A 12,679-nucleotide genomic window follows, 5' to 3' on the forward strand; every position below is an offset into this window, starting at 1 on the left:
AAATTCCAGTAAATCACCCAATTCTCGCAAGTATTGGCTGTGTAGTCGATGGTTGAGAAGTATGAGGCGGCCGAGGCCAATGATCATTTTACTATGCAGACAGTATCATCGAAAACTGCTTTATAATGATCGATATTTTATGCTAATGCAGTCGAGCTGGTCAACTCTTTCGCTGGACCAGTTTGGTAAACTTTCCCAACTAGTGGATGTGCCAGTGGCGTTCAGTTTGTGAGGCCGCAGCTTTGTCAATATTCTGAAACATTATAGCAGTAAACGTGATGCGTAGTAATTAACCATTAAAGAAACGAAGCAATATAAAGAGTATCCTAGATTTTTTGCTGAAGCTTTCAGCATGTTCTATTTGATCATAATTTCAAATACTTGTCAAGTTAGTATTAAAGCCATGTTAAAGTAACATCACTCTGACATGTTCGTACAATATGGTAGCAAGGGCTGGGTTCAAGGGCTTGATAATCCCTCCTTTTTTTTCATAGATGGGTGAAGGCAAATCTGCAAACAGACACCTGAAATTATCACTCAGGGAGTGGGGTTGACAGATGGCCGACCCACTAAACCCACCCAAGTAGCGGAAGGTTACTTTAGTTACCCTCTCTGCTAATACCCTGTCTCACCCAGGAACTGCCACCCAGCATTACTTCTGGGGATAGGCAGTACTTAATGTGCTCTCTCACACAGGTACTCATCCCACATGAGGCTTACTTGGATGGTCACCCTTTACGCACCATGTGAGACTAACTTGAACGCTCACTAGGGTGGTTAAAAAAAACGATTTTGCTCCATAGCGCTCATCTGACTCTTTACCATGTTCTGAGTGTCTTCTGAAAATTTGAGCGCATTTAGATTAAAACTGACTTAGCACAAGCTGTTTCAAGTTTGCATGCAAATTAGTATGGAGAAATTTATTTTTTCATTATACTGTTGTTTATTTTTTCATTATACTGTTAAAGTTGCTTCCCCATTAAGCGCAGGTTAAAAAAAACTATATAGCTAAAATGAATACTGAACAGCTTTCACTCAGTGAAAACCGCATCTCAATTAATCGTTCCAATAATTAGTAATCGAATTTGATCTATACTGCGGTTTTCTGGAGCTAATTGCATAACTCATCAACAGGCAACAGTGCTGCTCGTGGCGCGAAAGATAGCACACTCAAATTCAGGCTACTATGTTGCACTGCACATTTCAGTGATGCCCTCAAAGAAGTTTAACGATCATGACTAAAGATTCGCAACCTGTCTTAAAATCGATTACTAATTATTGGGGCGGTTAATCAACATGCGGTTTTCGTTGGGTGTAAGCTGTTGAGTATTCCTTGTCGCTATGTAGGTTTTCTTTTAACCTGCGCTTGATGGGGAAGCGTCATTAACGGTATAATGAAAAAATAAATTTCCCCATACTAATGTGTATCCAAACTTGAAACGGCTTGTGCTAAATCAGTTTCAATCCAAATGAGCACAAATTTTCAGAGGACACTCAGAACATGGTAAAGAATCAGATGAGCACTGTGGAGCGAAATCGATTTTTTGAACCACCCTTGCTCACCCTACCACCTGATTTACGCTCTAACACACCAATTTTAGACTTATTTGGGTGCTCACTCTAGCACACCCTACCACTCCTCATGACACACCATGTGGAACTTACTTAGGTTCTCACTTCTGACATGCCATGCGAGGCTGTTTTAGGTGCTTCACCTCTAACATGCCACGTGAGACTGACTTGGATGCTCACTCTACTCTCTTCTGCCATGCCTCGAGGTGTCGATAGTGATAGGTACCAACTACGACCCTGCTACTTCGACATGTGCAGTCCATACTAACACCTGTGCGCTCACCCTTCTGCAATGCCTCTTGGTGGCGACCGCGGGTGCCACCCGCTGCCACACTTTTAACTCGACATGTGCAAACCTCTCATTCACTTCCCCGGGCTCAGCATGTTTTCGCTCTAACGGCTACTGAAGTTTCCTATCCTAGGTCGGTAAAAAAAAATTAGATGACCATTACATGTAAAAAAAAACAATTTAGTTGACAAAAATGGTTTTTATTTAGCCAGTGATGAACTTTATATAAATTTAAAAATCACTATAATAAAGATTCAAAACAAAAAATCACAATAATGTTGCTCCAAATTAAAAGGGCTGCGGATTGTGCAGATAAAGCGGCAAACGATAAAAAATCATGAAATAACTTGCATGGGAAATCAATAATCCCACCATATTACTCTTTTCACATTTGTCTTTTTAAATATTTTCTAAAAACTATTTTTTTCTTAGTCTTCCAATGTCCAAAATCGGCCTTAGGCAGGGTACTTTGCCTATTGCTTGTTATTCTCAATGGTTTAGAATTGGAAAATGTTCTTGATAGTCAATAACAAAATCCTTAATACATGTCTTAGAGTAGATTGAAATGAGATATCAAAATTCCTCATTTTTATAAATATTGAAAGATGCGTAAATTTATGTGTTTTGCAGTTTAGTATTTTTTCCACTACTAACTTAGTACAAGAGAAGGTTATGGTGATGAATGATTCACTGCAAAATATTTCAAATTTCTGACACGGAAAATGAAAATTAAGCCCATACATTTTGAAATTTCCACAGCTCTTCACAACGTTTTTTGACATGTCGTTTTGCAAGCGCGTCTGTCCCGTTTTTTCACCGAAATGATCTGGTCAGCCTTTCAATATTTTTTATTCAGACTAAGCCCGTAATGGCCAGTGTGGTATATGGTCGGGGTTCAGCCAAAACGCACCAAGCGGCTTTTTGACTGACTTGTGATATTTTGTTCGTACAAGGACAAAGGAAATCGTTTCATATCAATTCAAGCGTACATTTGTAATAGGATATCCTCATTTATTGGATTGAGGGATATCCGTTACAATCTGCGATCAATTAAATCTGCTAAACGAAAGTTTGGGCAGAAAAATAGGTAATTTTTCGTTGGCGCTTGGTGCGTTTTGGCTGAACCCCGACCATATAAGAGTCTTCTCCATTCGGCTCGGTCCATGGCTACACGTCGCCAACCACGCGGTCTACGGAGGGTCCGCAAGTAATCTTCCACCTGATCGATCCACCTTGCCCGCTGCGCGCCTCACCTTTTGCCCTTCGGATCGTTGTTGAGAACCATTTTCTCCGGGTTACTGTTCGACATTCTGGCTACGTGCCCGGCCCTCCGCAGTCGTCCGATTTTTGCGGTTTGAACGATGGATGGTTCTCCCAACAGCTGATGCAACTCGTGGTTCATTCGCCTCCTCCACGTACCGTCCGCCATCTGCACCCCACCATAGATGGTACGCAGCACTTTCCTTTCGAAAACTCCAAGTGCGCGTTGGTCCTCCATCGTCCAGGTCTCGTGTCCGTAGAGTACTACTGGTCTAAAGAGCGTTTTGTAGATTGTCAGTTTGGTACGGCGGCGAACTCTATTCGATCGGAGCGTCTTGCGGAGTCCAAAGTACGTACGATTTCCAGCCACTATGCGTTTCCGATTTTCTCTGCTGGTATCGTTATCGGTGGTCACCAGTGAGTCCAAGTACACGAATTCTTCAACCACCTCGATTTCGTCACCACCGATAGAAACTCATGGTGGGTGGCTTACATTAACCTCTCTTGAGCCTCTTCCTTTCATGTACTTCGATTTTGACGTGTTGATGACTAGTCCAATCCGTTGAGCTTCGCTTTTCAGTCTGATGTAGGCTTCCTCCATCCTCTCAAAGTTACATACGTGCCATGATATCAATGTTGTCGGCGAAACCAAATAACTGGACGGACTTCGTGAAAATCGTACCACTCGCGTCAATCCCTGCCCTTCGTATAACTCCCTCCAAAGCGATGTTGAATAGCAGACACGAAAGACCATCACCTTGCCGTAACCCTCTGCGCGTTTCGAAGGGACTCGAGAATGCCCTTGAAACTCGAACTACGCACATCACCCGATCCATCGTCGCCTTGATCAACCGTATCAGTTTTTCCGGAAATCCGTTTACGTGCATTACCTGCCGTAGCTGGTCCCGATCGATTGTATCATATGCGGCTTTGAAGTCGATAAATAAATGATGTGTGCGGACGTTGTACTCGCGGCATTTCTGCATTACCTGACGTACGGCGAACACCTGGTCTGTGGTAGAGCGTTCACTCATGAATCACGCCTGGTACTGCCCCACGAACTCTTTTGCAATTGGTGTTAGTCGGTGGCATAAAATTTGGGAGGGTACCTTGTAGGCGGCGTTCAGCAATGTGATTGCGCGGTAGTTGCTACAATCCAGTTAATCGCCCTTTTTGTGGATGGGACATCCACTCCTGCGGCAAAACCTCATCCTCCCAAACCTTGGTAATTACCCAGTGCAGCGTTCTAGCCAGTGCCTCACCATCGTGTTTAAACAGCTCTCCTGGTAGTTGGTCAACTCCAGGGGCTTTGTTGTTTTTCAGCCGGCCGATCTCCTCCTGGATTTCCTGGAGATTCGGAGTCGGAAGTCGCATGTCCTGCGTGCGTGCTCTCAGGTTCATTACCATACCGCCACCGTTGTCTGCCATATCGCCATTCAGGTGCTCTTCGTAGTGCTGCCGCCACCTTTGGATCACCTCACGCTCGTTTGGAAGAAGGTTCCCGTTTATGTCCTTACACATATCGAGCTGTGGCACGTGGCCCTTATGTGAATGGTTCAACTTCTCATAGAACTTTCGTGCGTTATTAGCGCGGTACAGTTCCTCCGTCTCTTCACGGTCTCGATCTTTCTGCTGGCGCTTTTTCCTCCGAAAAATCGAGTTTTGTCTGTTTCGCACCCGTTTATATCGTGCCTCGTTCATACTCGTGCGGTATTGCAGCAATCTCGCCCATGCCGCATTCTTCTCCTCAACTAACTGCTCACATTCGCCATCATACCAGTCGTTTCTCTGATCCGGAGCCACCGTGCCTAGTGCAGCGGTTGCAGTGCTTCCAATGGCGGATCGAATATCTCTCCAGCCATCTTCAAGAGATGCTGCGCCTAGCTGCTCTTCCGTTGGGAGTGCCACATCCAGCTGCTGTGCGTAGTCTTGGACTAGTCTACCGTCTTGTAGCCGCCCAATGTGTTGTACACTGTCAAGAGTTTTGAGCGCAGACATACTGCAACGAGGTAGTGGTCGGATTCAATATTCGCACTGCGGTGAGTGCGGACGTTCGTGTTGTCGGAAAAGAATTTACCGTCGATTAGAACGTGGTCGATTTGGTTTTCCGTTACTTGATTAGGTGATTTCCATGTGGCCTTGTAAATATTCTTGTGGGGGAAGAAAGTGCTTCGGACTACGATTCCGTGGGATGCTGCAAAGTTTATGCATCGTTGGCCGTCGTCGTTCGATATGGTTTGCAGACTATCCGGTCCGATGACCGGTCTATACATTTCCTCCCTTCCTACCTGAGCGTTCATGTCACCGATGACAATTTTTAAGTCCCACAGTGGGCATCCATCGTATGTCTGCTGTAGCAGTGCATGAAACGCATCTTTCTCGTCGTCGAGTATCTCTTCGTGTGGGCTGTGCACGTTGATAATGCTATAGTTGAAGAATCGGCCTTTTATCCTCAGCTTGCACATCCTTGCGTTGATTGGCTGCCACCCAATCACGCGTTGGCGCATTTTCCTGTCACTTTGAAGCAGGTTCCCAGCTCATTGGTGGTGCCACAGCTTTGGTAGAAGGTAGCCGCTCGACGCCCGCTTTTCCACACTTTCTGTCCTGTCCAGCAGATTTCCTGCAGCGCTATGACGTCGAAGTTGCGGGGATGTATTTCATCGTAGATTATCCTGTCGCAACCTGCGAAGCCTAGCGACTTGCAGTTCCATGTTCCAAGCTTATAATCGTGATCCTTTATTCGTCGCCTAGGTCGTTGTCGATTGTATCGAGTAGTATTATCTTCCGTGTCGTTCATAATGGTTGTTTTTAAAGGCGGCTTATTGGGCCTGCGCAAACCTCCTGTCTCGTCGGAGGGCCGTCGTTTCAGGGCTGTTTAGCGTCCCACCTAACACCAGGACTTGGGCTTGTGCGCTTTGAGCGGCACACGGTCGCTTTGGCGGAGCCAACTTGCAAAAACACGCTGCCTTTTATAGAGGTTTAACAGGGCCTACTGTCAAACCCAAACCCCACCATATACTAGGCAGGTAACACATCTCGCAGATGGCCTGGGGAGGGATCGTCAAGCCCTTGGACATAGTCCCTGCTGCCCCTACGATGAAATCTACAAATTATTTTTATTTTCTGAACAATATTATTTAAATCAACAGATATTTATTTCGTTTTATACTTGAACACTGAGGTGGACCACACTTATATGAAAAAATTCAAAATCATTTTTTCTATACATAGGGACACGGCAGATATTTCCGTCCATCGTCGTAGGGGCTAAAACCAACGAAAGCAACGTACATTTGCTAGAACTTCACTATAGCAGAACGTTTCTTCTGAGCTTACGATTTGGTACGTATGAGTTTTACAGAAAAGCGTCTCTTTTATTGGTTTTCGAGACTATGACGAACAGACGAAAATACATACCTGCCGTGTCCCTATTACCCTCTGAGAATAAAGTTTTTTGCTTCCAGAAGCTACTGTGAAAGTTTCAGCCAGATCCGTCAAGTCTAACTGGATGCTCAACGAGCCTGAAGTTTATATGGGAAAATCGACTGAATGTATGAGGAGCTAGAAAGTAGGCTTTGCCGCGAAAGGTTGGCTGTCGGTTTTTCTGTCACCAATTTTCAAATCGCTAAAAAATATATGGGGTATGTAGGTCTTTTTTCGCATTCTAAATGTTATCACGTGATCATGTTATAAGAGTAATATATTGCTTTGCTAGTTGTGCATATAGTAACGTTGGTGTTATCAAAGTGAAAATTGTATCGAAGATTGCAAGGACCCCAAGTTTTCATCACACAAGGGAGTATTTTTCTTTCATAGAAGTATTGTTGTATTTTATGTGGGTGGATTTCTCTCTGAGACTATTTTCCAAAGTGCACCTAACTAAACTAATACGGGGTGATATGCCAGTGCTAGGATAGGATGTGACAACTCAATTGAGACTGCCTTGTTGTTTTTTAGTCGGTTGCTCTGACGAGGTGGTCGCTAGTGCAGCCAAAGTAATTTGGTACAAAATCTTCCAAATATCATGTATCAGAACTTGATGTTTTTCTTCTCGTTTCATCCATTATTCATGTAAGAGAAGCAAAAGACTAACAGAGAGAAGTTTTCGCTACTGAAACAATGAATTTGAGATCGAAAATGACGGAAAGGTGAATGATAATGTTAAAAATCAACAGTTTTAAACCTTTACAGCCCTTGAGAATAATTTATATTGCGTTTGCATATCAACATAAATTTATTTTCTATCAAAAAACTGGAACTCAAACATTTACGAAATTTTGCTTAATTTCAACTTTACAAACCTGCAACACGGCCAAACTAACAACATGCTGCCCTACGAAAAACGCGCCGCCACCAATCGAAGTAATCGATTGCCATTTTCAACCAATCAGCAACCGGTACGATTGTGACAGCAAATCGGTACGATTTTTACTGACTACTTGGCACATCCTATCCTAGTGCCAGTGTAAGTACAACTTTCGTTTTAAAGACGCTTCCGCGAATTGATTTACATGTACTTTTTTTTATATAAGGGAATCGATTTGTATATCAAAATCGGAAACGAACAACTTCCCTACCATGAATACGTTTTTTTGTCACTGAAAATAAACAGCCGAGATCTAACAAGATCGTTTAAGTAGGTTCGTTATACTTAAATATTCCTGCTTTAAAGGTATGTCATTAATGGAACCAGTTTACTTCCCATTTGACATATTGTCACCCCCCAATCTAAGTTTTGATATTCCATCCTTTCATGATTCTCTGATATGAATCTCTATTCTGAGTAAATTTCGAGTACACACACCTTTATATAACTATAACACTAGCAAATAAAGCATGATATTTGTACATAACGCAGGTATAAGTGATCCAGGACCATTCGAGTCCCGGAAGGTGAAAATAAACGTGGTCAATATTAGTTGGTTGATTTGATACCTTCTTAAAATACTTTAAAAAAGGTATATATTTTACATATTTACATACATACTTACGTTATACCTTGAAACATACTTTTTATACATTATTCACCTTATAGCTCACATATTTATGTACATCACATTCAATTCAAACTTCAATGATTTCATATTTCCAAAGTTTTTTTCTGGGGAAAAAACTTTAAATTCAGCACAAACATTGGAAGCAACATATTGAACAATCATTGCTAACATAATGCCCCACATACCATTTGTAAAATATTTCCAAATCTTCTAAGATGTAGAGATGAACAGCGGTAGCGTATTGGAGGCGAAAGAATGGATCAACTGGAAAACATATGGGGAGGGGAATCTAATGTAATTTATTTCTTTCTCGTTTCAGAGAGCGAACCGTGGCGTTTAAACCGAGGCTAATTAGCCAGGGCAAGTTTAATAGCTTAGCCCCATCCCAGGAAAATCCACAATGACATATTTTTTGACGTAGGACTTACGTCTTTCTTTACTATACTGGGTGTCATTTAGATTTTTGGAAATCGAGAGCGTTACGCTGGAAGGGAAGATTTTGAACGTTTCTAGCGCCTTTATCTTTCGGTGGATTTTTAAGAATTATATATCAATCGACTTGGGCACTCTCCACCATTTTGCCTATTTTATTGAAACTTAAGATTATTAACGATTAGCTACTGAGAATTTCAATTCTTGTCAAAGCCAGTCAAAATTTCATATGTAACCAATCCCGTGCATTCCTAACACGGACATCAGAATGCGGTATGTCACGGTATGTTTGGGTCTACCGGAAGATTTTCTTTGTGTATAAAAAAGCAGTGCCTGCCGTGTGCGAGTCATTACAATTTGTGACAGCAGCGCGTACTGACGTATTTTTTGCTCCCGCATTTTTCGTTTCCTTCGTTCGTTTGTTCGTTCGCTGTGTTTACCTACACAGCGACAGCATACTGCCGGTGGGTGGGTCTGCAAATATGCATAAAAGAAGTGGGTGCATTTTTTTGTCATTCTGTGCTTGATGATGGTCGGATGCATTGGTGTCGGTTGCGATGGATGCAATCGCCCATCGCATAGCTCGGGGTTCACGGCTACAGGCCGATGATGGCTGTGGCAGCAAGGGCAGCGGTGGTGGATGAGGAAGAATAAAATTAGAGAGATTTGGTCTGCTCATCCAGGTGATGGGTTTCATAATCCATATGATCCCGGGATGGGTATGAGTCATGTCATATGACTGACCATATGTTAAGTTGTGCTTGTTACTGAACCACACGTACATTGAAACATGGTTATACTATAACAGTTCTAATTCCATAGAAAAAAAATAAGTTCGCTGATGAAAATGAAAAATCGATTAAAATAATTACTTACATTTATTTGCAAAAGGCATTAGCAATTAAAGATGCACAATCAGCAATAGTGTTAATATCCATTTTAGATTAGAAAATTTTGCTGTCTTACATGTAAATGTTTTAAAAAAGTCCGTAAAAAATAATTTCCAGAAAAATATTTAAATAAACTTCATCTTATTTTTTGTTTTTCATTTTCTGAGAAATTGTATTATTAAACTTGACGTAGACTCGGAGTTTGGGATCAAAACATTAAATAATTTTTCGTTGACGTATTAGCAGTACCTCCTCTATTTTAGTAGGGTTACTGCTCCTTGACTTGTTTCTTATTGTTGCGATTTTTTTTTCAGCGCTAAGCACGCATGTTGACAAAAAGAAGCAACGAAATTCGTGCTGTATTTCTTTGTTTGCAAAACAGTTCCCCTAAAATAGCACATTTTGCCCAAGTCTGAAAATTTTATAAATAAAATTTTTAAACTTCAAATACTATCATCAATAAGAAATCTATAGATGCCCTACATTTGCTTGAGTAAATAAGGGCTTAATAGTTAGAAACAAAGCAATTCTAATTATGTATTTAATTATTAGTTTTATTTCCAGAAGTTTTGAATAAACAAATTGCTAATAATTCTACACAGCATGGAAGTTGTCGTTTCCAATATCAATACCTATAATCAAACTCTATAGATCCAAAAGTTAGAAGTTAAATGTAAATACGTTACGTTTATACAAGTCCTACGTCTACTCGCGGTTATGTTGAAAACATTACCCATTGCTCGTTTTTTAGCATGGTCACTCCCATCGTTTGTTCAAACTTAGTATATCATTTGCCTATGATGATATTCCTAAACTATTTTCCCTATCCAACTTCTTGACATCTATGAGGGCGTCGGTGAGTCGCTGGCGTCTCGTTAAGGTTCAAATGTTCGTCATTCATGTGTATATGTGGTAGTTTTGCCGTTTATATAGTATTTGTGCAGATCTGTATAAAACCATTTGATAGTAAAACTAATACATTTGCTATTAACTAATATTATTTGTGTCATCTAGGATGCATGGGCAGTATTGTGATGCAACTAAATTATAACTGTTGTGGAATTTTGTAATAAATTTAATATATATTTAAGGTAATAAAATTATTTCTACAAAAAGTGGTTAACAATATTAATGAAAAAAAACAAAAAAATAACAATTCTGGCAATAAGCAATAAGCAATTCCAGAACTATGTAAGATTCCTGAATAAGCATTTGTTCATCATGTGGCTAACAAGAATACTCTACGTCACTGGAAAGTCGACAAAAATTTCAAGTCAAGCCCTATTAGATGATTCAAATATGAGTTCCTCTTACTATCTATATTTCTTTGGAAGTATTTTTTTATTACCTCCTAGTTTCGAGCCAAGCAACAATCAACACGACTGGCTTTGGGATCTAGCAGTTTAGTTGTTGCGGTCATTTGTCTTCTTCATGCATTTAATTAGTAAGATGGAAAAAATATCGTATATATTAACTTACTGGTAGTCTGAATTACTCCCAATCCTTCGAAAACAGACAATGGAACGTCCTCTAGTTCATTCGATAATTCCGCGACATTAGGACAAGGCAAACGAGGTGCTGCCATATCATCACATGGCCATAAACCGCCCTCTCCTAGGTTTTCGTATTCGTATTTGTTCGTATTTTTGCTAAAATCAACTCACATAGAATTGTGCGTGGTATCTCCTTAGCGTGTGCTTGATATGCTCACAAACACATGCTCTATTCCGAAGTGTGCTGCTGTCAAAGAAAACGAACAGTCCCGATTTTATTTAGTGAAACATAGAGCAAATATTGCTTAAATTTGCTCTTTGTGGTGATAATCAAGTGGTGATAAAGTGTAAAAAGTAGTTTACGTACTTAATTTGTCGTGTCATACGCAATTAAGAGGAGAAACAGGCGATCCAAAAAAGTAAGTAACAGTTTGCTTTTCGTGCGCTGCTTTCTTTGGCAATGCAATAATGGCAAGGATTTCGTAGGTGCAAATTTGCTTCGGTGATTAACTCGTCAAATCTTGCTACTTTTACACAAACAACTTATTCAAATGAAAGCTTAGACTTGAAATTGTGTGATTGAATCAAAATTATGTTCATAAATAGTGTATGTTTGCTGGAAAACGCAAATATTTTTGAGGGTGCCAACAACTGTCGCACCCTGCCAATGCCGTATTCTACCCTATGTTTTGGTTTTATTTTGTGCACCTGTTGGGTTTGAAATAAAAATGCAGTTTTTTTTTTAAATTTTAATCAATTCACTGCGTGAAATGGGGGTTTTAGTGAAAATTTGATAGTGCGTAATACGAGTGAAGTGTTTTTTGAGACAAGAATCCAAATGGAAGATGATGAAAAAAAGTTTTATTTGAAAGCTTCCCGGGCGGAGCTGTAACGCTGTGAGTTGCAACATGTGTGGTAGTGCTGAACTGGATTTCGAGGATTTTTTTTCTATACCAGTTTTTCTTCGACTACGTTATTTTTCCGCCCAAAAAAGATGAGTAAGTGATAGAATAATGTTTAAATTTGAACTTGAAGCAATCGTCTCTGGAAAATTAGCAATGAAAATGCCATACGAAGCTCTACAAGCTAACGGTTGCACTTTTTTCACTTTTGATGATCAATGATGATGACATTTCTGGTGAGTGGCAGTAATTTGATCGTTAAGTAGATGTCATATCATCATTTCCTTTCCTTCCCTAGTAACCAGGGATTGAACTTATTAATTCATTATCATTTAGTATTCAGCCAATACCTCATTCCAGAGGCGGAATTCCGAAAAGTATTGTATGACAGACTTCTAGCGCTATTTTCCCTCTACAACTTTGTCTAAGGGTACATTGCTCTATGTCAAATATTTACAGCGTGAAACGCTAGTATCACTTAATATTCAAATGATAATAAGCGTTATTATCATTTAGTCTATTAAATGATACTACCGTTTTTGGCTGTTAATGTTAGACATAGAGCAAAGTACCCTTAGACAAAATTGTAGAGGAAAATCAGCGCTAGAAGTCCGCCATACAACACTGGAATGAAGTATTGGCTGAATACTAAATGATAATGAATTGAAGTTCAATCCCTACTAGTAACGGAGAAGATGGGCGTGGCCAGCAATGGTAGCTTTCATGCTATATCATTTTTGACCTTCAATTTGGTGCTATTAAATCCCAAGTAGTAACCCATAAGCAATTGGGGTAAGAAAGTTAAAAAAATATACATGACAGCTACAAGCATACCTCGATAGTA

General features: G+C 40.4%; 1 protein-coding gene across 1 annotated transcript in view; it reads left to right on the plus strand.

Annotated features, from left to right (window-relative positions):
- The window catches only part of LOC134206439 (uncharacterized), a 234,118-nt gene that overhangs the window by 82,782 nt on the left and 138,657 nt on the right, over positions 1-12,679 (plus strand). The window lies entirely within an intron of this gene.

Source organism: Armigeres subalbatus, chromosome 1 (assembly GCF_024139115.2).
Source record: "Armigeres subalbatus isolate Guangzhou_Male chromosome 1, GZ_Asu_2, whole genome shotgun sequence".
NCBI lineage: Eukaryota > Metazoa > Arthropoda > Insecta > Diptera > Culicidae > Armigeres > Armigeres subalbatus.